Consider the following 27,655-nt stretch of genomic DNA (forward strand, 5'->3'; position numbering starts at 1 on the left):
ACATACTGAATAGCCATTGTATACCGTAATTAGTGTCATTGAGCGATTTTCACACGTGCAACACAGCTAGTAAGCCGCGGGAGGATTGGTTTGCATGATGATGTATTGGTTTACATGATGATGTATTGGTTTGCATGATGATGTATTGGTTTGCATGATGATGTATTGGTTGTATTATAATGTATTGGTTTACATGATGATGTATTGGTTTACATGATGATGTATTGGTTTGCATGATGATGTATTGGTTTACATGATGATGTATTGGTTTGCATGATGATGTATTGGTTTGCATGATGATGTATTGGTTTGCATGATGATGTATTGGTTTGCATGATGATGTATTGGTTTACATGATGATGTATTGGTTTGCATGATGATGTATTGGATTCCATGATGATGTATTGGTTTGCATGATGATGTATTGGTTTACATGATGATGTATTGGTTTGTATTATAATGTATACGTTCGTATGGTGTCACCATTTCTCATAAAGAATATAATATATATATAAACAAGTGATTTCTGCAGGTGTATAAGCAATAAATATATATAATATGAGTCCAGATATTTCTTCTTGTCAAATCTTTATACCTACAAGATATAAGAGCCGTTCAACGGCTCTTCTATGTACAATGAAAGCTGAGTCACTGTACACCTTGAAGAGCCGTTGAACGGCGAAAGATTTGTGCAGATATAAATGAGATTTGGACAAGAAGAAATATCTGACTCTATATATATGTATACATATGTGTGTGTGTGTGTGTGTCTAGGTGTGTATTTTAAATCGTCCATTCGTTTAGACATTATCAAATTACTTGAATGCTCAAATGAAATATACTACACTTCTTCAGATAAATATATATGTCTGTTCACACACATACATATGCACACGCATACATACATTTATAACTCGGTATTTCACTTTAGCATCTATACCAACTATATGTATTGTCACACCGGTCCTGTGCTTCCAGTGCTTGAATCAAGGGCAGACTTGCAGTTTGGCAGGAACTAGAAGTTGTTGTGCGGGACTCTCCTGTCAGAGTTCTGTTGAAACACACGAAGATGTCAGCGAAACATCAATGGAGGAAATGTGGTAAAGTGTAACGCTTTACTTAAAACGTATCTGCCAAATTTTATATTATTCTGATGTACATGAAAACAAACTAGAATTTACATAAATTCACATGAGGGTCATGTGAGTTAACAGGATGTTAGTCATCACAACACATTGAGGTCTAACATTTATAACATATAATTGCAGAAAAGGGAAACGATATGTCATTTGGTACCTCTTTTATAATGGTATTCCCCTCAGATGATATCATATGAAATATATTCAGTATGGTATTGGATGACTTCCGTCATAATCAACAGTCAAAGATTTGGATTGCTTGAGTTACACTTAGACGGGGCTGTTTTTAAGGACACCCCGTTTTAATTTTATCAAAACATTGTGTCCAGATATTCAAGCTAGCACTGTTTCCAATATGTTGTGTGCTTACACTTGTGTGACCATTCAGTATTTAGTTTGAAACCTTGGCATCATGTGTGAATAAGTGAATAAATAAGTTTTGTCCTTATGATTACGTCATATGAAAGGGGATGGGTTGTGTCTCCAAAACAAGCTCTTTCAGTTAACCTGAAGGGGGGAGTCACTTTAACAAGCGATTGTAGTTTCAAATTGCTTTTTTGCACTTTAATATCGAAATTTGATTCTAGCAAACTCCTACCCGTCTTAAACACACAAAATGTTTCTTGCATACTTTGTTTCCTGAAGTTTGTGATGCATATATCGTAGATTTTGCGTTTTGTTTTGTTTACGGTTTTTCATTTTGTTTGTTTTGTTGATTTTGGTTTGTTTGTTTTGTTGTTGTTGTTTGTTTGGTTTTTTTTGGGGGGGTACCAAATAAAATGTCAAGCAAAATGGGGATTGTGAAGCTGGAACATAGCAAAACCAATTTGCTTGAGGTTGACAGATAATTTGTAGAAAAATATAACATAAAAACAGCTGCATTTGTATAGTTTTCTTGGTGAGGCTCGCTACTTTTTGATAGCCCCTCGATGGTATAACTTGTAGACACGTACATCGACACACACATACATATATAATGTTTCATTTATTTCATTATAATGGTCGCAAATATAAAGATACACAATCAGAAGACCAAAAACGAAGAAAAAAGTTTTATTTCCTCAGACGAAGCATTAGCAGTTAGCATCATATTGATTGAGTTGAGTTGAGTTAATATCTTAAGTCACATCGGCTGTATTTAAGCCATATCGCGACTATATCAAGTTAGATATTAATGATAATTATAGGTAAAGTATAAAAACCTGTCAACGATGGACAGTAAAACAACTAGACTATCACAGATATGAACTTTAAAACTACTAAAGTTAAAACATTGCAACCATACATGACAAGACAATATAAAAACAGGCTATAGATCGCCAACAACTGAAGGTAGATCACCAAACTATTGACATGGGGACTTACAGTACCTTTGCTGCCTGCATGGACCCTAGCTGGATTTACACCATCCCTTCAGCTCCTGGCGATTGCAGGAAAATTTAGCCATAATTTAAAATACCTAATATTCTACGCTTAAAAATATGTGGTATGTTTACATTTCCTTCGATGGTTTTGGGACTTACGTACCCCTCTCAGGAGGACACTAATTTTACAGTACTTTAACCCCTTTGAGTATACACCCACTAACAATCTGAGTTACTAATTTAAACTTCCAATCATAAAATATTATCTATTTACAAATCATTCAACAAATCTATTTCTTTTAAAGATGCATCATATTGATGCTATGTGTTGTTTGTAACAGCATATGAAAACAGAAGTTGTATTCTCTTGACATTTCCCTGTTTATTTCAGTGTCGAAGATATGGCCAAGAGTGCTGGAGGACTGGAACCCAGGAGATGAGATGCTGTAACAACATGAGGTGTGACTACAACCAGTATTACCAGCTCGTGTGTCAGTAACGTCACACTTGTACCAAGTGCGTTTAATAAATTAAAAGATATTACTTTATCTCTTACGTATGTTTTGATTGAATAATTGTTAGTTTCTATTATACATTCTTGTGTTATTTGATCTTTTATTTTAGACTTTGAATAAAGGCGTATCCGCTTGTACATATTTAGCCACTCTGCGAGAACAATATGCATCAAAATAATTCATCAAGAAATAAGAATAGATATGAAAAATAAATGGAAATATCTTTAAGAACTATTTATTATTAGCATGGTTCTGTACATCAGTTCCCGAAAGTGAGGATACTAGTTGCTTGCGAAAAAGCGTATTGTCTTCACCGATGGCGAAATTGCGCACATTTCGTTGCATTCACATGGTCGATCGGTCGATTTAAAACGACGAACTCTAAATCGGTTTGTAAAGCAATTGCACAATATCGACAGTAGTAGTATCTTACAATCTTGCTGTTATTCGGACGTTGTGCAGGTGAAGGTGCAGTTTAGCATACATAGTTGTCAATTTTAGCCTCGACATGATCCATGACACAATGAAGTATTGTTGTCCCGTCAAATGAACGTACAGCTATAATCGACCAAGGTTAGCTAAGGCCGCTTACAGTTACATGTTTGTGACACTCCCAGATAAACATGTACCTGACTCCAGAACTGTGAATCTGTGAGCAGTGTTCGACACATGCCCCACTGCGGAACATGAATAGGCTTTAATTAATTCCAAGCGTTATTGCATCAGGGTGGGATATGAGAAACTTGAGGCAGATGAATACTTGTACATGCACTCTGATGTATTAGCATTCTTCTAACTTATATAAATACTAACTACGTGTTAGAAAACAATGGGAATTAAATAATCTTGTGTTATCCTCTGCGTAATGTACATGGTTACATTAAATATTTATCAAAGACAAAAACAAGCTGTATGTGCGTTATGCACGATTGTAAAGAACGCAATCATGTATTCAACATAAGTACACTAGTCCCAGCGATGATTAATAAACAAGGGGGAGAGTTCTATGGATATACAACTTCTTTATTATAAATATGAGCGACGTTTCGGTTAGGCTGCTAGCACCGTTATCAAGCAAGCTTCACCGAAACGTCGCCATATTTATAATAAAGAAGTCTCATATCCATAGAACTCTTTTCGTTGTTCATCACATCAACTTCTACATGTCACTAAAAGAAATGATTAATAGATCCGGAAATCAGGGTTATATAATAACGGAACTATTTAAAACGGTATAAGTATCTATACCAAAACGTCGCTATTGTACAATAAAGACGTCGGTCATCCATAAACACTTACCACTCCTATTGAATACGTTGTTACGGATTCCCATGATAAGTTACCATAGGCTGTTCATCATAGTTCCATGCTTGACTTCATTTTCCTATTTGCTAAATATGTGCCTCTATATTGGCGATATGGGATGGTCTCGTACCGTTATTAATCAGTGGATGAGTATGTCAAAATATACATTGCGCTTGTGTGATTTAAATTGTAATCGAAATATCAGTAAATAGTTTATATGTTGGAATATTTTGGCTCCGAAAAGTGGATTTTGGGAGTACACGTGCAATATTAAGATCTGGACCTCATTACACCCATGTGACATTTGAACTTATTCAACATAATTAGCATGAAGAATAACATGCAGATCCAGAAAAGATTTATCCGGTCGATAAAATAAGGATTTGAACAGTGCGGATTATTAACATTATGGCATTTGTATCTACATTAATCTATTATCTATATTCATTGAACAAAAACGTTTGGGATCATGAATGATTTAGTGGATATTTTGTGTAATTGTAAGATATTCCCCCAAATAATCATCATCCGTATATTTTGTTTGGTATTATTAAGCAACCGAATCATTATTATCAATATCATATGGCATGTCATATGTTTTGTTACAAATATACTCAATATGTTCTTAGTGTTGATAATGGATCATAAATGGTGGGTTGTGTTCAGAGAACTCATCAAATAGAGAGCTTTATCTAGTTGGTAACAGCTAATAAGTTCACAAATAATGCACATTTTAATAACTCCTCATCTCCGTGTCAGGTAGATGTGATGTGTGACGTATCCTGATTGCCTTGTTAAACGTGTGATATATGCATACATCCTAAACACAAAGAACACCTACTGTGCTATGCCCCCTTACAAAGAACATCGCCCGTACGGAGTCCCGAGGTACTTCAAAAGCACTTGAGTGCGTCATAAACAACGAAATGCATATCGGTTATATAAGCTTTAGTAGATGTCAGTCTAACATACTGAGAATCATGGACTTCATGGACGTTTCGACCTCACCTTCATCCCTGATGGACTCGAGCTTGATGGACGCTCTACACGGGATAGAACCTTTGTCAGTCTCCACGCCGACACCGACAACGACAATTCCCCTTCAACCTCCAGAACCAACACCTCAGCCTCCGCAACAGCCAGCTGTATTAGCTGATCAGCAGCCTCATCTTCCGCCTCTTCATCCCAACCTACAGCGACTGGTGGAAACAGTGCTGTGTAGGACCTGTTTCAAAGCGGCACCGTCGACAAAGATGGACTCAGTACCTCACGCGGTACATTACACATGCATGTATTGTGGAGATATTGAGATGAAGCGTTTCGCCGACAAACATAACGTTTTGTGTTCTGGAATGGCTGTCTTCCGGGCTTTTGAACTCTGCTGTGAATGTCATATGTAAAGACTGTGGATAATGTTTTTCAATTTTACGTCCTTTTGTCAATGCAACACCGTCAACACAGATGGACTATGTGTCTCAGTCGGTGGACTACGGTTGTATGTATTGTGGAGATGATGAAATGAAGTGTACACAAATAACCTTTGTGTTCTGGCATGGCTGTCTTGAGGTCATTTGAACTCTGCTGTAAATGTCTCCTGTGAAGAATATGCATATTTAAGGTCGCCTAAACACCCCAAAGGGAAACATGTAACCCCGAAATTAAATTTCATTAACTACAATTATTCCTTTTATGTGTTTTGTGTAATTTGAATTGGCTCCAAAACCTATGTTTGCTGTCATCCCGACAGGTGCGTGAAAGAAGCAAAATGTCATTTTGTGTGAGGTGTTGATAACCATCATCAACTCCAAAAACAATATCGATACGTTGGATACGGTATGGCTGTAACGTTTCTTTGTGTGACGTTAACCTACAAAATAAAATAAAAATGTTATTTCAGGTGTCGTTAAGTATATTGTGGATGGGTGAGCGTGAGTGGGTGAGCGTGAGTTTGATTGGATGAATGAGTGAGTGAGTGAGTGAATGAGGGAGTTGATGAGTCATTTTCTGTGACGTCATGGTAACCACCCCAAACAATATCTATACTTTAGATAAGGTATGGACGTAATGTTGCTTTGTGTGGTGTTAACCTGCAAAACGTCAAAAAAGATAATACCTATTGTTATTTCAGGAGTTGCTAAGTATAGTGTGGATCAGTGAGAGTGAGTGGGTGATTGGGTGAATGAGCCAATAAGATGATGAGCGCGAGAGCCCGTTTGTTTTTTGTACGAACACAAATGAACAAATTGAAAAACACGTTGGTTATAAAATCAAAGCCATTTTATTTCCAATAACAGCTGTTGGAAAAGACTGGGCTTCGCAACGCCATCTACTGACACATCATCTTGTTCATTATTCCAGGCATACAGCGGAGTGAGCCACAGCATTTCATAGCGTTGATGCCATTAATTTTGCATTCTTCATTTCTCAGGCGACACTGTAAAAGATAAAGTTCCTTTAATACAAGCATACTTTTAAATTTATATAAAAACAATAATGAAACATACAGGAACCATTTGCCCATTTGAGTACTCCTGAGGAGATATGATAAACGTACGAGGTATAATAAGGACCTGTTGATCCAACCGATGGTTTATTGTCACAGTACTCTGGTTGCACGCTTACCCCGACACCACCTCCGATGTTTCTCCTGCAGATTCGGGTGTTTCCTATTCCAGACTCACACATCAGGCCATTACAGCAGGTTCTACCATTCATCACATTGCAGGTTTGTCCCTCAGTCTGGCACTGTGAAAGGATATACAATAAAAGCAAATGATTATAAGGAGAATTGTAGTCCTCACTGAGGATAAAAAATGTGTCGGCTCTATACCTTAATATTTGTCTGTATTGACAAATGCAAATCGGTTATATAAACTTTAGACAATGTCGGTCCAACATACTGAGAATTATGGACTTCATGGACATGGGCATACACATGTATATAAACAGCTAGAACAAAGAAATAAATCCTTTACTTTTTGCACAGTGAATTGCCTTGAATTTACGAATCGATGCTGAAAAAGGATTACTTACAAAGCCGTGTGAATCGTGAGCAAGAACTGACACGACGAGAATAACAGCAACCCACGCGTTGAACATCATTGTGGTGATGGAGTAAAACTGAAAGTAAACACACCACTTGAATGAATTCATGGATCGATATCATAGATTCAAGTTGGTACAACAATATTCGCACTCTCTGAACAGAGTATCTCAAGTCTTAATGATCGCCCACATGGGTACAATGTGTGAAGCCCATTTCTAGTGTCCCCCGCCGTGATATTGCTGGAGTATTGCTACAAGCAGCATAAAACTAAACTCACTCACTCACTCACTTGATGTTCGCGTGGTTATGCCATTTACAATTATTTTAAGACATCGAAACAACTATGTTATATTATTGGATGCACTTTTTCAGTAAAGTACAGATTCTAGTACATTTTGAATTCTCATCCAGGATTTAAACGCACGCGATCAGAGTGGGGCAGTTTTTTCGCACATTCGGCGATCTCAACAACTTAGCCACCGCGGTATTCACAAAAGTTTAAGTCAGACTACTGGTAGTCAAGTTCAAGTTCACTTAGAGTGTTTGGGTTGGAATCACGGATGGGACTAAACCCCCAAAGCAGTTACTGTAGAATCTGTATTTTACTTAGAAAGTGTACTCCCAAATATGAAATATGTCACATGTGACCACTTTCTAAATGGAACTGTATAGTAATCAAACACCCTGTTTTTTGAAATCCCGAATTGAGACAACAAACATTGGTATGCAGGTGCAGCTTTGCATTTTAATGTATTAAATACTTCTGTGAAAACAGTAGTGTTTCGTACATTGCACAAACACATACTTACCTGATCAACTCAAGGAAAATGGATGAAGGATATCTCGTAGTCGGGAAGCCTCGTATTTATACATTACCCAATCCAAGGTGATCGTTAATCAGCATACCATGTGTCACATGTCTTATCTGATCCCAGTCAATCACAGCCACCGATATGATCTGATTCTAGACAATGACAATAACTGAATATCATTAGACACTAATAGTAAGGTTATCAGCATTAGAATCTACTCCCTCTTTCTCTGCTTCGCTGGGTCACAATACACGCAATGTACAGACTGCTGAGGTAGGGAAATTTAAGGTTTGGTGTTTAATCCTGAAGGTATATGACGGCGGCCTTGCCTCAGTAAATAACTTGATATTATACTGGATATAGCGGGAATATTGTTGAATGCAATCTTAAACAAAAACACATTTCCCATGTGCTCAATTCCGATAAATCATAATAATAATAATATATTAGAACATTTAATCAAAAGATCTTCCGATGATGTGAGTAAATCGCCGTGATTTACTTAACGGTATGTCTGTGATTCTCTAGTATTTTTACTGTCCATCGTCGACAGGTTTTAATCTTCAAAAAGTTTTACTTTTTTGGTATAAATTGTTTTCGTCACGATATGGCTGAGATATTGCCGATGTGTGCTTAAATATTAACTCACTCACTCACTTAACGGTATGACATAGATATTGATACCTCAGTATGGGATTAAGCATTTATTAACGTGATTTTGCTAAAAGCGACTTTACTTCGTTCGCACGTATTATGATGTAACGGCTATGATTTACAAAATATTTACGTTACAATAACTCTGTTTTCGCGTCATAGGGAAAGTGTGTTGATATGTACATGTATATTCTTCTTTTTGGAAACAATTAGTACACTACCACGTGATTCTGATTGGATACTTATGATCACGTATGATTACGTTTTGCGTTAGAAATGTTTCGATTAAACCCCGAAGTTCAGAGGCACGTCCTCGATACGTGTCATCGTCATAAACCGATCCTAACTGACTCTAATCCTTTACCATCTAATCTATGTAACGAAATCACGTGAACATTCGATCATTTCAAGTACTGAGAAATCTGTATGAGATATGCACTGCAACACGTTTCCAGCTGATTAGTTGGTATATATAGTTGGTATAAGTACTTCTGCAAGGTACTGTGTCGTCACTATTATATAGGGTGCTGTGGAATAGCATAGTGATTACTCGGTACAGCCACGAAAGACCGCATGTAACAATGAACAAAGAGGGCATAAACGTAATGTGTGAAACTAACCATGTTTTAAAGTTCAGACCATGTAATGACCATGTCTTCCTGGAACATAACCAGAACGTTTCAATGTGAACTCTGATGGTGTTTCGTGATCACCTGCCATCATAAGGACCTGTACATAAAAACATTTTGCCTAATCAGTGCCATGTACGAATAAGAATTACTCATTAGGTTATAGCTCTGTACATGTCCCATAACGTTTTTACAGTGTCATGGCTTTAACTCTGAACACACGATTAATCGCACTAGCGCAATGAGATTTCGTACACCTCTCCCACATATGCCTGGATACATGAAAGAAGGACTTGTCAGTTGTCGTCATCTCATGCATTCATAGCTGTGGTGACGTCTAACAATTTTGATATGTTTCTGTTGGGATTAATGTAATTAAATTGATATATTAAATTCAAATATTTGTTGTACTGTGTAATGTACGTACTAGGTCAATGTTAAAAGAAAATGAAGACGAATAAAAAAATATTATAGTCATTATAATAAAATTCTAAACGACACAAACCGACCTTTTTTTTAAAATCTTTCCCTTCTTGTATGCCCCAATGGGGTCATGGAGGGCGAGCTGTCTATGGCGCCGCGCTAGTAAGCGAAAGGTGCCTGAATCGATCCCCACTTGTGACCGGGTGTAAAAACCTTGCAGGCTAACATTCCTTGCAGGCTCTTTCAATGTTGTCACAATCCCTAGGGCGCAGTACACAACCCTGTGCACTTAAAAGAACCCACTCAGCCGACGGTAGGTGACCAGATGGTGGACACACGAACAAGTGCAGACACCTAGTTGCAGTATCATTGGACAAAATACTGTGACTGTGTGTACCAGTTCACCCAGCTGCAAATGGATACGTTGTGAGTTGAATAGGCTGCATGAGTTGAATAGCCCCCAGAGAATTGAGTTTGTGAAAAGAAAAAAAAGACATCCGTTGATCAAGGGAATACTCAAGCGTCTTGAGCATGTACTAGTTTGGTGAATATGTGTGCTGCACAAATATCCTATCATCATATATCACAGGGATATAGATGCTACTTCAATGTGATTTCCTAACAGAGATCTTGACGCCAGAATTAATGTGTACAGAAATAAACTGTTGCATCATGTAATGACCACACACTATTTTTAAGCATACACTTTTATGTTTGCAATAAAAAAAAACGTCAGCACAATGTGAAAGCTGTATGACAGTTGCAACAGGTAACATGCATCGTAATTAATGTGAGAGTAACAACGAATATTCAGCACGTTGTTAATGTCGAATGTCTTGAAAATATCTTTGCCCTGTACTTTAGTCCATATTAATGTTGAAGGCTGACAGGAATTATATATGTACGAATAGGTAATATGTAAACTCCAGGTGAGGTGTAAAATGCTTCAGATGGCCCTCTTTTTTCGCTCGTATATGACATGTGTCTAGCTTTCTATAAATTGCCCTATCATGATGCATCTCGAACGAACAAGTCATAAGAACAACAACCAGTAGAGAACTCTTTCATGAGTTCAGGATAATTTTAATTTAGTCTTGGGTAAAGCTGATCCTACAAACACCATGATGATGATATTATTCTGTGTTCGAAATCCAGATTCATTCTCTGCTGCCTACCGAGATGATATAGTTGATAAATGCAGTTTTATTGTAAAGTTCTAAACATTGTCCATGTGATACAAAAGACGTGAAAAGAATTAATTTATTTTCGCCTGTGTTGGGACATTAAGAGAATAATACATGTATGATGTGTCCGATCTGGTGCCTCGGTGGACTTTAAAAACACATCCGTTCCGTTACACCACTACAGACATAAGAGACACACATAGTCACAAAGGTTGCTATATCGGTAATCTAATCTTGAACGTTTGGCTTGACGTCCACGTTGAACAAGTATATTCTGCGAATACGGACACTTCATAAGTGCACAGCTGTGGCGAATGTTTGTAGGAAGTCTAACTACGAACTAATTGCATAAACGTATAATAGACAGATTTTCCCTGAAATCATGTTTATCGAATCGAATCCGGCCCTAGGGCATGACAAGCGAATGTGTTAACCAATACGGCTACCCCACCACCCGTACCTTTATGAGTGGCGCAATGATTGTGCATTTCAAAATAGCATTTGATGACTTAATACATAATATGTAAGTTCCTACAGTTGCATTTAGGGGTGGTTGTTACTGCAAATTGTTACGTTATAGCAGTCATACAGTTTGTATGAATATGTAGCCAATTGAGGATCTTGGGAGACATATAGAAGTTGGCATTCAAGACTAAGACAAAATATTACGGATGTCAGGATACAGAATAGACACAGTAATATTAGCTTAAATTGTTTGCATGAAGGGAATATAAAACACATAAGATACAACGAGTTTGATGCGTGATAATTTTATTTCAACAAAGATAAGATATTATTGACAAAGCAAATTACTGACTGTTTCAAATGACAGGGACGCGCGTTCATGATCAGTCATCAGATGCCGTTTAGCGACAAATCATCTTGTTCATCATTCCAGGCATACAGCGGAGTGAACCACAGCATTTCATGGCGTCGATGCCATTAATTTTGCATTCTTCATTTCGGAGACGACACTGTGGAATACAAAAATACATCATGAGCATACATCAACTAATCGTGTCAAGTTTAAAATTTAGTAATTGTTTTGGTGGGAAGAAGGGTGTTATAAAATAGCATAAGCTTAAGAATAACGTGTAAACAAATTAAAAATGAAATTAAATATTACTCACAAATTAATTGTATCTTAATGATTCCAAATTCCTGATTTGATATTTTCCTTGTAAATTCTGTACAATTATTATTTGAGAAACTCCAAGAAGACAATATCTGGTTCATACTGGTTGGGTGAAATACAAACTTCAAATTCTTCTGATTAACTTAGAAGCAAAATACCCTCAGGTTCTAGTTATTCACTCACCCCATTACCACTGCCGACGTTTCTCTTGCAGATTCGGGTGTTTCCTATACCAGACTCACACATCAGGCCATTACAGCAGGTTTCACCATTCATCACATTGCACATTTGCCCTCAGTCTTGCACTGGAAAACAAAATAACTTGTGCTCTGAACCACGTGTAATACTACTAAGTACTTAGAAGCTGATTGAATTTATGTATGTCAGTTTCTGTGCTATGTGCACATTTCGGAATATGTTCTTACGCATTCATTAGGTGAATGAAAGCTAGGTAGCAAATAGCTCTATAATTTCATGTGAAAATAACAAAAGTGATAAGATAACAAAGTTGGACAGTTGGGAAACCAGTAATTGATTGGCATTGATAACAGCAATGGACACTGGTAGCCAGAACTAAATTCAGAATCACTTCTAAATGGCATTCCAATGTTTTAGCATGTACTTGGTTTTGCGTACGCTTATATGGAAATATTTCATCCGCAGCAGAAGTAGAATGAATGCAATAATACATGTTTGGACTTGTCCAAAGTGCCGTTGTTCAAAGCAATCTTAGCACTATCACAATCTTAGGCGATCGTAACTCTCATTCCTTAGATGTACGGCAGTTGTAGCGCCAAGGCTGTTTTCTACAACCGTACCCGAAACATTAGCAACAGGTATGAAATCATGTAGAACTTACAAAGCCATGCGAATCTTGAATCAGGGCTGATGCTACGAGGATTAGAGCAACACACACTTTGGACATCATTGTGGTAGAGTGAAACTGAAAAGAAATTCATTTAAGTCACGGCTGTGTTCCAATATAAGGTATCCAAGCATTTCAAATAAACAACAAATACACATGGCTTCGTATTAATGAGCTTAAATTACAATCATAGAAAACCCCAGAACAAATGTGTATCTGCATGAATGTTCTGTTTCAATCATATAGGTAATATCAATTATTGTGTTTGATATATAAAAGGAAAATAAAATCAATATTACTTCAAGTCATGGGAAATGTATGGCGATTCTTCAGTTCATGAAATAATATATCTTGAGAATTGGAAACACTTTTGTTAACGACTTGTATTAGCATGAAATATACATAGAGTTACCTTTTCTGCTGATCACCGGAGTGAAGATGCCTCTTTGACGGAGCTGGTGTATTTATACCACTAGGATTCGACAATTAAGAACACTGAGATAAGGATGATACATTAGGAGAACAGATGCTACAAATGTAATCTTAGATCTATTACTAGTCTGTCAGTCACAACCTTCGATAAAATTTCTGACCCCACCGTACATAGGTAAATCAGCTTCATCAAGAACGGATATCTTTACATATGTTATTATGATCATTCACTCACGTCATGCCCGAAACGTGGAGGCAGCAAAGTACAATTAAATATAAACTGACGTACAAAAGAAAGTACACACCTGATGCTTTGGTAAAATGTTTTTCTAAAAACAGCGTAATATTTAGAAAAGTGTTTTGATTGTGACTCACAATTCACAAACATTGTGTACGTGTTGCAATAACACCATATATATCGTACCCAATTGAAACATTGCTAGCAAAATATTTACTTTTTAAATAGTCTCAAAACAGCAGGTGTGTACTTTCTTTGTACATCAGTATATGTCGGAGCGAATAAATAATAGCGATTTTTTAAAAGACATCACAAGAGGAACCTGTTGAAAATATTACAGATTTAACAAGCGTTCTGGAGGACTTAAATACTGCGGGGTGTACGGCTCAGTTGATATGTTTCTTGTAAATGATTAATCCATGGATCAACATGAAGAGAATTCAGCTGCAGGTTCTTGAGAGAATTTCTTTGTTCAGTATAATAATATAGAGAGTTTAACAGGCGGATTTAAAATAGAGGAAAGATGAGGAGGATACAATAAGCATCGTTCGTTTGGTGGGAAAAATGATATATGTAGTGCTGTAATATATTGGGCAGATGTAAATCCGACACCTTTTGAATTCGAAGCTCAAAGACGAACATGTTTGTGTTATACAAAACAATGAGATAACAGTTTTAAGCAAGGAAAACTTACATCTTCCAATTTTGTTATTGATCTTACGAAAAGTTTAAAACCTAAAACAAGTTAAAAACACAATGGAGAGGATGTGTGTTGCAATTCCCAGCAACCATGACAGATTGCTAGTTATGTATAGAAATCGGGTACTTTTGTTGACTTTGAAGTCCTCGGAAGAGAATAATTATGGGAAACACCTGACTTACGTATTCCTCACTCTCACTACCGCACATATGTTTTGACCAGTTACCGATTTTACCAAGGAGCGAAACACACAGACAATAGTTTGCGATTCTTCTTCCACATTTCAAGTTCATAGAAGCGTCAGTAACACATGTCATGTGAATCACGATAACCTATCAAGATCTACAGCTGATCAGAGGAAGGTCACACGTTGCCGTCAGATCATTAACACATCTTAACGGATGTCTGACATGAAAAGCACGTTCATCAGTTCACATGCAGCTCAGGATATGGATATAAATACGTGTACTTGCAAGGCACTCGACATTCTCAAACTGATCCTTCAGCTGAACAGGTATGTATAATGTACACACGAGTGAGTTAAACGCGACTTCCTTTGAACGAATTGTACCTTTATCATACGGTCAACTGAATGTTTGAGGAAGGTTCAGTTACCACTTCAAAGGCAAGAGTATGGTGCTGACAAACCAAGTCATAATCTGTGATTTAAAATTACGATGATACGATTCTGCACGACAAAGACACGCAACTCTGCACTAGCTGGAGCATCTTTAAACTTGGGCCAATAATACACCATTCAATTCTATAAATGTATACCATTACTTTGTCTCTTATCTGACTCAGCACGGTGTATTTTTGGTATCGTTTAACATAAATGATGTAATCACTGAATGAGCCTCTGTCGTCAGACTGCGCTACGGTTTTACACGATTGGATATTCTTCGGAAGTATGAAGATTTAAGATGTACTGCACTCTCTTTTGTTTCAGGACAATGATGCTCAAAGTGTCTCTTGCTTTGGTCTTCGTGGTATCACATTTGGCAAACAATGCCTTTGGTTTTGGGGTAAGTGTTGTCATATCTTCTGGCGGATAAGGATAATATGCATCCACGAGGATATGGAGATTCCAAATCTGAAATCGGCAAATTGCCTGTAATTGGAGCAATGGATTAGAGGGCAAAATGAACCACAAATTATACCATATTCAGCCCTATATTCCATGATTAAAGGCTATGATAGTCTGAATTTTCTGTTCCAAATATCTAACGGCATATTTGCTTTGTTCAAATTCTGATATCGTGAAAAAAATGTGTTGGATGTGCTTAAGGTATAATTCTCCTCACACGAATTGGAACGTCAATTTATATGCTATGTGCCCAATAAATCCTTCATAGAATACCTCTTTAGTCATTTGAACGAGAAAATTACTTGCATTGCATAGTGCAGAATGTACATGTAGTTACGATACTTCTATTAATTGTACTAATGTATTTGGACATGAACTTGTTCACGCAGTGTCAGAACGACGGCAAACATGCAGTTGGATGAATGGTAACACATGCAATGGCTTGACCTGTCAGAAAGGAATTGGTAACATCCAAACATGCAGGCGAAACTTTGGAGGAGGCATTGGAGGCGGAATTGGGGGTGGTATGGAGGTAAGTTAACTTATCAGACAATTGTCACGTTACAAGACGTTAATTTGGGAACTATACTCCTGAACTTCTCTACTAATTTGTGTCGTCATTTGTAAACGTCATGTTCCGTCACGGATTTTAAATGTTCACACCTGTCGACAGAAGAATATTTGTGGAAAGCTCATAAGATGTAATTTTTCTTCACGTGAATTTTTAAAGTCAATTCTCATGCTTTGAGCCCATTAAATCGTCCACAGCATACCTCTTAAGCTAGTCATGTGAACGTGAATATTGCATACAGGGACAATGTAGTAATGAAATTTCTATTAAAGGCATCAGTTCTGTGCATTTAAATCTATTTTTACAAACATACGTTTTTCACAATTAACTTATCATCATCGTTCCACGTGTAATGAGTATGTTTGATCCAAAAGTTGATGTTATTTGTGTAGACGATACGATATGTGGATCTGTAAAGATATTCATTTTCGTTTTACAGTGTCGTCGCCGTAACGAAGAATGCAGGATTAATAGCATTTCTGCCATGTCATGTTGTGCATCTCTCCTCTGTTTGCCTGGATACATGAACAAAATGACTTGTCAGTAGATATAAACTGACACGTTTACCTCAATATTACGATATGTGTACATGGAATGCATGACAATAAAAGTGAATTCAAGCAATCTAGATGTTTGTATTGCCCTAATGTATAGTTGTAGTGCAAAGTATAGGAAGGAAGTTTAATGGACAATGTATTTGACCTGAAGGGCATTAGGGCTATCTTCCAAATTATAAGATGAAACGCCGTTAGGGTAGACCCGTGAAGATCCAGGTTAGAATTGATCTTCAGTAACCCATGCTTGTCTTAAGAGGCCACTACCGGGATCGGATGGGCAGGCTCGCTAACTAATGACTAAGTATCACAATTGCGAGCATTGGTACAATCAGCAATATTCCAGCTATATAGCGGCGGTCTGTAAATAATCGAGTCTGAACCAGACAATCCAGTGATCAACAGCATGAGCATCGCTCTGCGCAATTGGGAGCCGATGACATGTGTCAACCCAGTCAGCGAGCCTGACCACCCGATCCTGTTATTATAGTTAAAGACTATATCTTCAGCTGTTAGGTATTCCTAAGAAACCAAAACTACTTTCGTAAAGTCAGATTGTGGCACAATAAGATACGTGTTATTCAAACTATTATGATTCCGTTTCGTATTTTGTTCTTGTCCGTAAATCACATTTTTCGAGATGGAAGATAAAACCACACAAAGCCCCAAATTCAATTTAAATGGTACCCCAAATAAAGTTGTAAAGGATCTAAATTCCTAGGTATAATAACTGATCAGCATCTGACCTTTCTTCCCCAAATATTGTAATGAATAAAAGCCTGAAGGCACTAAACTTATTGAAACTTGTTTCTAATAATGATTCGAAATGAGGAGGCGACCAGTTAACTCTGCTTCATTTGTATGGAGCACTAGTCTGTTCGAAGCAAAATCGATTTTATTTGCTCTTAAATATAATCAATAAACAGTCTAGCTAAATATGAGCAGTACATAATGTTTCCAGATTCTCTATCTTGCCTGCAGGTCATATATACATGTCAAATAAACACCCTCAATATGACATCGTCTTCTGTTGGTTACCCAGCCACAATGGAAGTTTGGGTAACACAATGGCTAATTCTGCTGCTAAGGCAGCACTCAACAAATCTGTGACACCACTGCTGATACCTTACAGTGACTATAAACCTGTTGAACCATGTTAAACAAAATTACACTCGCACATCAATATATTTCTAAGCTTCAACAAAATCCATCTAACCCAGCCTTCAAATGTATTTCAATCCTTTCTGTATGGATTTGTATAGCAACAAATCAAAGTCAGTTCCACCCCAGAGATGTTCATTTAAATCTTGGTGACATCTCAGAATTCAACATTCCAGAAATACCACCTTGTAGGTACATCCAGCCTAATGTACATTTAGAAATGACAAGGGACTGGTTGGTCTGTTATTTATTGCGGTGTTCCAGCTGCCTTGTAGCGTTCTGTAAATAGATGTCTGGACCAGACAATCCGGTGATTAACATCATGAACATCGATCAACGTAATTGGGATGCGATGACATGTGTCAACCAAGTCAGCGAGCCTGACCACCTGTTCCCGTTAGTCGCCTATTACGACAAGCATGGGTTGCTTGAGTTAAAATGATCAAATAAGCGCCATTCCTTTAAACCAACCAAAGGACAGCATCAATTCACTGGGCTCATTCGTCAAGATGAGGTTGTGATACCGTGATGTCGTATAGGACGTAGTTACTATACAGATTCCTTTTTATTGAAAGGAGAAGATCCCCCACAATGCATTGCTTGACATGAACCCGTTACTTTCAAGCACGTTTTGCACGTTTTGCTACATATTACAAAAAGTCCGGGTTTTTTATGATGCTCCTACTTTATATAACTCTGATACTTTAACTGAAACTTATTGAAAAATACAATTGCTTCTAATCATTTGTTTTTTGGCGTACCTAAAGGCAACGTAACTGTATAAACTGAAAATGAAAATGAAAAATACATATTTGTAAGTTAGTTTTTACCCTTGAGATTTTCAAAATCACCTTCATTTGCTCCAAAGTGTTGATGTTTTACATATTACAAAAAGGTTTTTGATGATGCTCCTACTTTAACTTTTTAGAACGGCGTCTAACCACTTGATTTTCGCGTACCTAAAGGCAACGAAACTGTATAAACTGAAAATGAAACTGAAAAATACATATTTGTACGTTAGTTTTTACCCTTGTGATTTTCAAAATCACCTTCATTCTGTTCAGTTATTGTAAAACAAAAGACATACCTCGCCGCGACAAGATGCAAAATATTTGTTAATGCGGCGTTGGGGAATATTCCCTTACTCACTTACTCAGGTCAGGTTAGATGAAATGGACTTTAACTCTTTGCGTCAATGAGTGAGCGAGGCGTCTGTGCGTGTGCGTGTGCGTGTGCGTGTTGGCTTGTATTGGTACTGACAAATGCGTGTTCTTTGTGTTGTCCTACTAATCACCAGATACTATGGTTCAATCTTTAATACCCAAATACCCAACGCAGACATGGCATTCTGACTGTAAGTTTTATCTCTTGTTTTACTCTTATCTTTTAAGATAGTTTGGTATCACACGACTAGGAGACAACAGCTACTGTGATACGTACAGTATTTACTGTTATTATTAACTCCAACATCTCGAAATAAATTACATATACGGTTCAGAACAAAACACAAAACTGAATCAAAATAGTTTGATTAACGCGCATCTTATTGTGTCACGATCTGACATGACGAAAGTGAAAGTGATTTGGTGTCTTAGCAATAACTACAACAATTGGAGACAACTGTAGCTATAAGCAAAACATTGCATGGGAGAACGTACCCTCAAATGTAGTTTATAATACATATCTTGACCATATTTACAACGGAAAGCCTGTACTGAAAGTCAAGTTGTTCGTTTAAATGTTCAGTATTTAAGGAAGCTGAATATGATTTAACACATACTGCATAAGGGCGATTCATCTACTAATTTGGTAATAACACACAAATACCGTTCAGGTGAAAGGTATTGTCCACCAAATATGGTTCCTTTTCTATTAACTACTACTCTAGATTTAAGAAATACAGTTCGCTCTACCACCATGTACAGTTAAAGTACGAGGACGATTGCGTGCGAGTGCTTTAACGTTATAAACAGGATTCCTTTCCATTTAACTACAACTGTACAATTAGGCAACACAAAGACATCTAGATTGCTTGAAATTACTTTTATTGATAGGATTGATGTTCACATATAGTAATACTGAGGTAAAAGTGTCAGTGTATATCTATTGACAAGTCATTCTGTTCATGTATCCAGGCAGACAGCGGAGAGATGCACAGCATGACATGGCGGGCATGCCATTGACCCTGCATTCGTCATTACGGCGACGACACTGTAAAACAAATATGAATATCTTTACACATCCACATGTCGTATTGTCTATACAAATACTACAATCAATTTGGATGAAACTCGTGTGGAACAACGATGAGAAGTTGGTTGTGAAACTAGTTATGTTTTGTCAAAATGGATTTTAATGCATACAATTGATGCCTTTAATAGAAGTATTGCAACTACACGTACATTATGCCTCGATGCTATGCAAGTAATGTCAAATGAGGAGCTTGAGAGGCATGCCATAAAGGATTTAATGGGCGCATAACATGTAAGAGGAATTATACCTTAAGAACATCCAACAATTTTGTTTTAACATGACACTTGTGAACATTTATAATCCTTGGATGATGGTGGCTTAGATACAGGTAAATTGAAAAAGTTCAGGAGCACATTTCTCAATTGAATGCCTTACAGTGTGGCAACTGTCAGTCGTATAAGTTAACTTACCCCCATACCACCTCCAATTCCGCCTCCAATGCCTCCTCCAACGTTTCGCCTGCATATTTGGATGTTACCAATTCTACCCTGACACGTCAAACCATTGCAGCAAGTGTTACCATTCATCCAACTGCAGGTTTGCCCCTCGTTCTGACACTGCATGAACAAGGTGCAGTAGGTTGTGGTTTTATGTCATTTAATATCAGTATACAATACACGTCTTTAAACTACATATAAATAAGCAACGGCATTACACTAAAACATTTAACCAGAGCTAGGATAACAGCATCAATTTCCCATATATTTATCACGAAATGTACAAAGAATAGTATGAGGCCAAAGCTAAGGTAGTAAAATGGGTTTCATTTCTGTACAGTGACGTTATTTAATAATCATGTGGATACTGAACTATGGTAAAAAGGTTATAGCTGAGGTGAAAAAAACATACATTACAATTTTGAGTCATGACAGCAGAAGGTGCACAACATATATCAGAAGTGGAACGAAAGCAAATTTACCGTTGGATATTTGGATCGGAAACTTCAGACTATCATAACCTTCAATGGAATATAGGGATGGATATGGTAAAGATTGTAGATCCTTTTGCCCTCTAAAACATTACACAAATTAGAAAGTATTTGCTAATTCAAACATGAAATTTGGAATCTTCATATCCTCATGGATGTAGATTATGATAGCACTTACCCCAAAGCCAATGGCATTGTTTGCCAAAAGTGATAGCACTAAGAACAAAGCAAGAGATACTTTGAGCATCATTGTCATGTCTGGTTACTCCTGAAATGAAACAGAATACAATACATTATAAATCTCCATACTTAAAAAGAAAACGTATTAGTGTAAAACCGTTGTGTCGTCTGACGACCGAGGCTAATACAGAAATTAGATGATGACTGTTAAACGATACCACAGTGCTGGCACAGATAAGACTAATGCTATAAAATGGAATGGTGTATAAATGACCAATTTTTCAAATGCTTCAGCAAATTGTGCAGATTTTCGTGTCTTTGTCATTCAAAACCAGTTTATTGAATCTTCAAATCAGACGTCATGGCTTGGCTTGTCAGCATCATACTTTTGCCCTTTAATTTCATCAAAGTGGTGGCCGTATCTTCCCTAAATATTTATGACAGTATATTATAATACATAAAGCCGTTCGAAGCGCTGTCACGTTTAACTGACTCGTGTGTTCATACATACCTGTTCAGAGGAAGAGTCAAATTGAGAATGCAGAGTGCCTTCCAAATACATATATTTATACCCATTTACTAACCTGCATATGAACTGATAAGCAGAACATATGTGGCAATGCACGCCAGAGATCCGTTGGATCATTTGTTGATCTGACGGCAACGGGAGATTACTCTGATAAGCTGAAGATCTTGATAACATATCTCGTTCACATGACATGAGCTGATGCTTGACTGAACGTGAAGGGTGGAAGAAGAATCGCGAACAATTGCCTGTGTGATGCGCTCTTCGTTAGGATCTGACTTTGCAACACATACATACGATAGTGAGGAATAAATATTATACAAGTTCCCCCATATTCTCGTCTAAATACTTCAAAGTCAACAAAAGTACCCGTTTTCCGCAAAAACACTAGTGATCTGTCATGGATGCTTGGAATAGCAACACGCATCCTCTCCATTATGTTCTTAAGATCAATAAAAATGGTTTTCAAAGGACCGTAAGTTCTCCTTACATAAAACTGTTATCTCAACATATGTATAACGCTGTGATCACTAGGCAAAACTGTTCGTTCTGAGTGAGTGAGTCAAGATTTAGAGTCACCTAGGCAATATTGCAGCCATATCCTGGCTATAATAATATATACTTTAATAATAAATACAGTTTTCCAAACATCTGTAAACAAAGGACAGTAAAACAACTAGGTTATCACAGATAGAAATTTAAAACTAGCATATAAGCAGTCAAACATTTATTACAATACAGGATAATACAATATAAAAACCGGGCTATAGGTCACCAACAACTGAAGGTTGATCACCACACTAATGACTGTTCGTTCGGAAGATACAAATTCAAAAGGTGTCTGGCTTACTTCTTCTACAATTTTAAACTCACTCTCTTTCTCTATTCTTATCTTGGACTAAAGAATTCTTTTCGACCTTCTGTAATTCATGCGGATTCGTGGACGTAATTCGTTTATGAGTTTACTATCCACGGCATAATACACCCTTCAGTTTTTAACTGCACCTTAAACTTTGTTAAATCAGTTATATTTTCAACAGATTCTTTTTTTGTGATGTCTTTTCATAATCGTTATTATTGATTCGCACCGCGCTACACGTAATTGTCCTCAGCTGTATGACGTGAGTGGATAATCATAATGACATATGCAAAGGTATCATTTCATGATGAAGCTGATTTACCTATGTAAGATGGAGTCAGATTATCGGGGGTTGTGACTGACAAAATGGTAACAGATGTAAGATTACTTTTCCAACACCTGATACATACATATTTTCTAATGTTTCATCCTTATCTCAGTTCGCTTAATTGTCGAGTTCCAGTGATATAAATACACCAACCAAGTCGAAAAGGTATCTTCATTCCAGACGATTAGCCGAACAGGTAACTCTATGTAACTATATTTCATGCGAATACAAGTCGTTAACAGGACTGTTTCCAATTCTCAACAAACATAGATATATTATTTTATGGGTTAAGGCATCGATATGTATTGAGGTAATGTGTTTTTGTTCCTTTGAACGCCATAATCAATATTAACAAAATGAATTAAACGAAGAAACGTATTGCATGTACATGTATATTGTTTTCTTTTCTATGATTGTATTATAAGTACATTGATATCAAGTCATGTAAATTTGTTGTTTATGTGAAATGTTTGGTTTACTTTGATTGAAACACAGGTGTGACTAAAATGAATTTCTTTTCAGTTTTACTCTATCAAAATGATGTTCAGAGTGTGTGTTGCCCTAGTCCTTGTAGCGTCAGCCCTTATTCAAGAGTCGCATGGCTTTGTAAGTTCTGTCATTTCATACTGTCCGCTAATGCTTAGGGTGCCGTTGTACAAAACCTCGACGCTACGTATATCGTATATCTAGTTATTTGTGTGGGAGTTACGGTAGCCTTAGTGCTAAGATCGCTTTGTATTGTACAAAGGACCCAGGACCAGGAGTGTGTGAGTGAGTTAAAATGTTAAGTCACATAGACAATATTTTAGCCACATCGTGACGACAAAGATTTATGTACTGCGAATAAATATATTTATACTCTTTTAAAAAGCTCTCAGCCAAGGACATAACAACAACTAGATTGAGTAGAAAAGGCTAAATCATTTCAAAATAACACAATATGAAAGGCTCCCAGGACCGTGATCACTCTTAATATGTATTACTTCATTCATTCTTCTTCTGCTGTGGACATGTGCTTGGATGAAATATTTTTATATACTCATACCAAATGCAAACTAAAATATTTGAATGGTATTTTGAAGTGATTCTTAATTGGATTCTGGTTACCAGTGGCTCATTGATATTATCACCAGCGCCAATCAATTACTGGCTTCTAAAGTGACCACTTTTTTTCTTTTCATTTGTACATATATAGCTACATGTGTCTGCTACCTAGCTTTTATTCACCTGAAGAAGACCCGTGAAGGTCCGGGTTAGAATTTTGATCTTCAGTAACCCCTGCTTGTCGTAAGAGGCGACTAACGGGATCGGGTGGTTAGGCTCGCTGACTTGGTTGACACATGTAATCGGTTTCCAATTGCGCAGATCGATGCCCATGCTGCTGATCACTGGATTGTCTGATCTAGACTCGATTATTTACAGATCGCCCGCCATATAGCTGGAATATTGCTGATCGCGGCGTAAAACTCAACTCACTTACTCACTCGCCTGATGAAGGTGTAAGAATATATTCCGAAACACAGAAGTTGGCATCCATAAATTCTCTTAGCTTCTAAGTACTTATTGATATTACACGTGGTTCAGAGCACAAGCTATTTTGTTTTCCAGTGCAAGACTGAGGGGCAAATGTGTAATGTGATGAATGGTGAAACCTGCTGTAATGGTCTGATGTGTGAGTCTGGTATAGGAAACCGAATCTGTAAGAGAAACGTCGGCAGTGGTAATGGGGTAAGTGAATAACTAGAAACTGTGGTTAATTTTCTAAGTTAATAAGGAGAATCTGAAGTTTATATTTCACACAACCAGTATGAACAAGATATTGTCTTTTTGGTGTTGCAAAGTTTGTCGAATTTCCTAAATCTTGACTGTATTAACAAAGTACCAGATCAAAATTGTACTCCAGGCTATAACTTGTATTACAATTGTACAATTGTATTGGACATAGAAAAGTAAGCAAATTGCAATATACAAAAAAAATATTGCATTTGGGTACAAAGGTTAACAGAAACTGGTATGTCTAAGATGCAATTTATGTGTGAGGAATATTGAGAATTAACACATTTTCGTTACTATGTTTCATGTCATTTTTACTTCGGTTCATTCCTTATTTTTAACAGTATGCTATTATATCATCCCCTCACCACCACCAAAACAAAGCGTGACGTTATACACCTTTCTTATATGGTACTGGTTTTGTTTCACAGTGTCGTCTCCGGAATGAAGAATGCAAAATTAATGGCATCGACGCCATGAAATGTTGTGGCTCACTTCGCTGTATGCCTGGAATGATGAACAAGATGGTGTGTCAGTAGATGGGATCTGATGACTAACTATGGACCCACGTCCCTGCCTTTTGCAAAATTTCAGTAATTTGCCCTGTCAGTGACATCTTATCTTTGTTCGAATAAAATTACAAAGTATCAAGCTGAATGTATCTTATGTTTTTCATCTTTTCTGATTTGTCTTGAACAAATGTCCATTAAAGTTCATTGCATCCTGTGTACACACTGGGTAATGATTTAGATACGCTGTTAGGGAACGTGTTAGTCACAATTCATGGTTACATAGTCATACAAACAGCGTGAATGTTATAACTCAAATAATTGCATTAAACACCGCCCCCAACTAATAGTAATAAACTTCCATCATGAAATACAATATCCTTTCACTACTAAATTAGAGAGTGGGTGAGTGAGTATGGTTTTATGCTGCTTTTATCCAGCAATATCACGGCGGGGGACACCAGAAATGGGCTTCACAACTTGTGGGGAATCGAACCCGGGTCTTCGGCGTGACAAGCGGACGCTTTAACCACTAGTCTATCCAAACTAAAGGTATCAGGGTTAGTGGGAAAGCCTACTCGTTAAAGCCTTCGCTCGTCACGTCTCGCCACGTCCAAATTCGATTCTCTATGCAATGCCTGAAGCTCATTATCATTTCAGGCGTAACCGCCGTGGTTTTGCTGAGATATTGTCCCACCATACGCATTCACTCATACAACAACCTCGTTATGTCACTGGATCAGCTAAACATTATTTCAAGGAACGACAGCTGTCATCTGTGTATGGGCTTTTGTGCCTAAAATCGAAACGGTCACCAGATAGCGAAGCATGTAAGCGATGATGCCTTCACGAACAAAACTAATAATTCAAAGTAGCTTCGATAAGGAATCCAGAGAATCACTGTAGACTGTAAGACATACATGCATTCTATATATCAATGAAAATCGTCCTGTTTTTGGTAGAACAGTATACTCAGAAATCACAATCCACTGAAGGACTAGTGTTGGGGCTGGAGTGAGGGGCGGTGGGGTAGCCTAATGGTTAAATCGTTGGCTCGTCACGCCGAAGACCCGGGTTCGAATCCCCACATGGGCACAATGTGTGAAGCCCATTTCTTGTGTCCCCCGCCGCGATGTTGCTGGAATATTGCTAAAAGCGGCGTAAAACCAAACTCAGTCAGTCAGTCAGTCGGGCTGGAGTGTATTCGTACAGTTCGTACGCAAAAAATATAGGTACCAGTGACCGTAATGTAATCGGGAACACCTGGCAGTGTACTATTTGTTTCGAAAAAGAAAAAGAAAACACATATCGACATCTTTCCACCTGTCCAAAACATTTATGCTAAAGTAGTTCGAGTTCGAGTTCTCGTAGCGTAAACATTTTGTAATTTATTGTTGCAAAAAGGGAATCATAAATATAGTGCAGCCATTGCATCATTTTGCCTACGATCATATAAAATGTACAAACGAAACAAAATCGGTTTCAGCAAAATCGCGTTAAGAAATGTTTATTCTTATATTGAGCTATCTATATCCATGTCATATCTTTAAGTAACTTAGAGCAATTTACCCACAACATCGGGAGATCGTTCCTTAAATATCCTAATATATTATTATCATTATTTATCGGGATTGAACACAATGTGAAATGTGTTGTTTTGGGTTTTTTTAAATTGCAGCTACACGCAGTATACTATCAAGCTGTATACTGAGTGAGTGAGTGAGTCAAGATTTATAGTCAAATCGGCAATATTTCAATCATATCGTGACTTAGAAAGTTATAAATTGATATTAAATGGAATTAAATTACAAATGCATGTCGACGAATAACTAGATTATTAAAGATAGAAACGTAAAACCAGTCATTAAATTTAAAACATTTTAACTATAGAGGACAACACAATATCAGACCAGGCTGTAGGTCGCCAACAACTGATAGTTGATCACCACACTGGGTACCATAGGTACGTATAGTGCCTTTGCTACCTGCATGGACCTTAGTTGGATTTACACCAGCTGTATACTGAGGGAAGGCAGCCGCCATATGCCTTCAGTATTAATGACCGCGGCGCTAAACACCATTACATTACATTTTTGTACAACAGCAGCTTGTAACATTGTATTGGGAGAAAGAGAAAGATGGAGTAGATTCTAATGCTGATAACCTTAACATTAGTGTCTAATGATATTCAAGTATTGTCAGGGGCGGTGGGGTAGCCTAGTGGTTAAAGCGTTGGCTCGTCACGCCATAGACCCGGGTTCGAATCCCCACATGGGTACAATGTGTGAAGCCCATTTCTGGTGTCCCCCGCCGTGATGTTGCTGGAATATTGCTAAAAGCGGCGTAAAACCAAACTCAGTCAGTCAGTCAGTCAAGTATTGTCATTGTCTAGAATCAGATCATATCGGTGGCTGTGATTGACGGGGATCAGGTAAGACATGTCCTACATGGCATGCTAACTAACCATCATCCTTGATTGGGTAAT

The 27,655-nt window shown here is 37.4% G+C and overlaps 2 long non-coding RNA genes across 2 annotated transcripts; both read left to right on the forward strand.

Annotated features, from left to right (window-relative positions):
- The first annotated feature begins 2,232 nt into the window (after positions 1-2,232).
- LOC124268970 lies at positions 2,233-27,394 on the forward strand. Its single transcript, XR_006896386.1, has 3 exons — positions 2,233-2,302; positions 16,205-16,211; positions 27,364-27,394. It is a non-coding gene; the product is annotated as an uncharacterized LOC124268970 (long non-coding RNA).
- Positions 22,352-27,075, forward strand: LOC124268971. The gene is made up of 2 exons (XR_006896387.1): positions 22,352-22,381; positions 27,004-27,075. It is a non-coding gene; the product is annotated as an uncharacterized LOC124268971 (long non-coding RNA).
- Positions 27,395-27,655: the final 261 nt, after the last annotated feature.

Source organism: Haliotis rubra, unplaced genomic scaffold (genome assembly GCF_003918875.1).
Source record: "Haliotis rubra isolate DU_JTF1 unplaced genomic scaffold, ASM391887v1 Scf1409, whole genome shotgun sequence".
In the NCBI taxonomy this organism is placed as follows: domain Eukaryota; kingdom Metazoa; phylum Mollusca; class Gastropoda; order Lepetellida; family Haliotidae; genus Haliotis; species Haliotis rubra.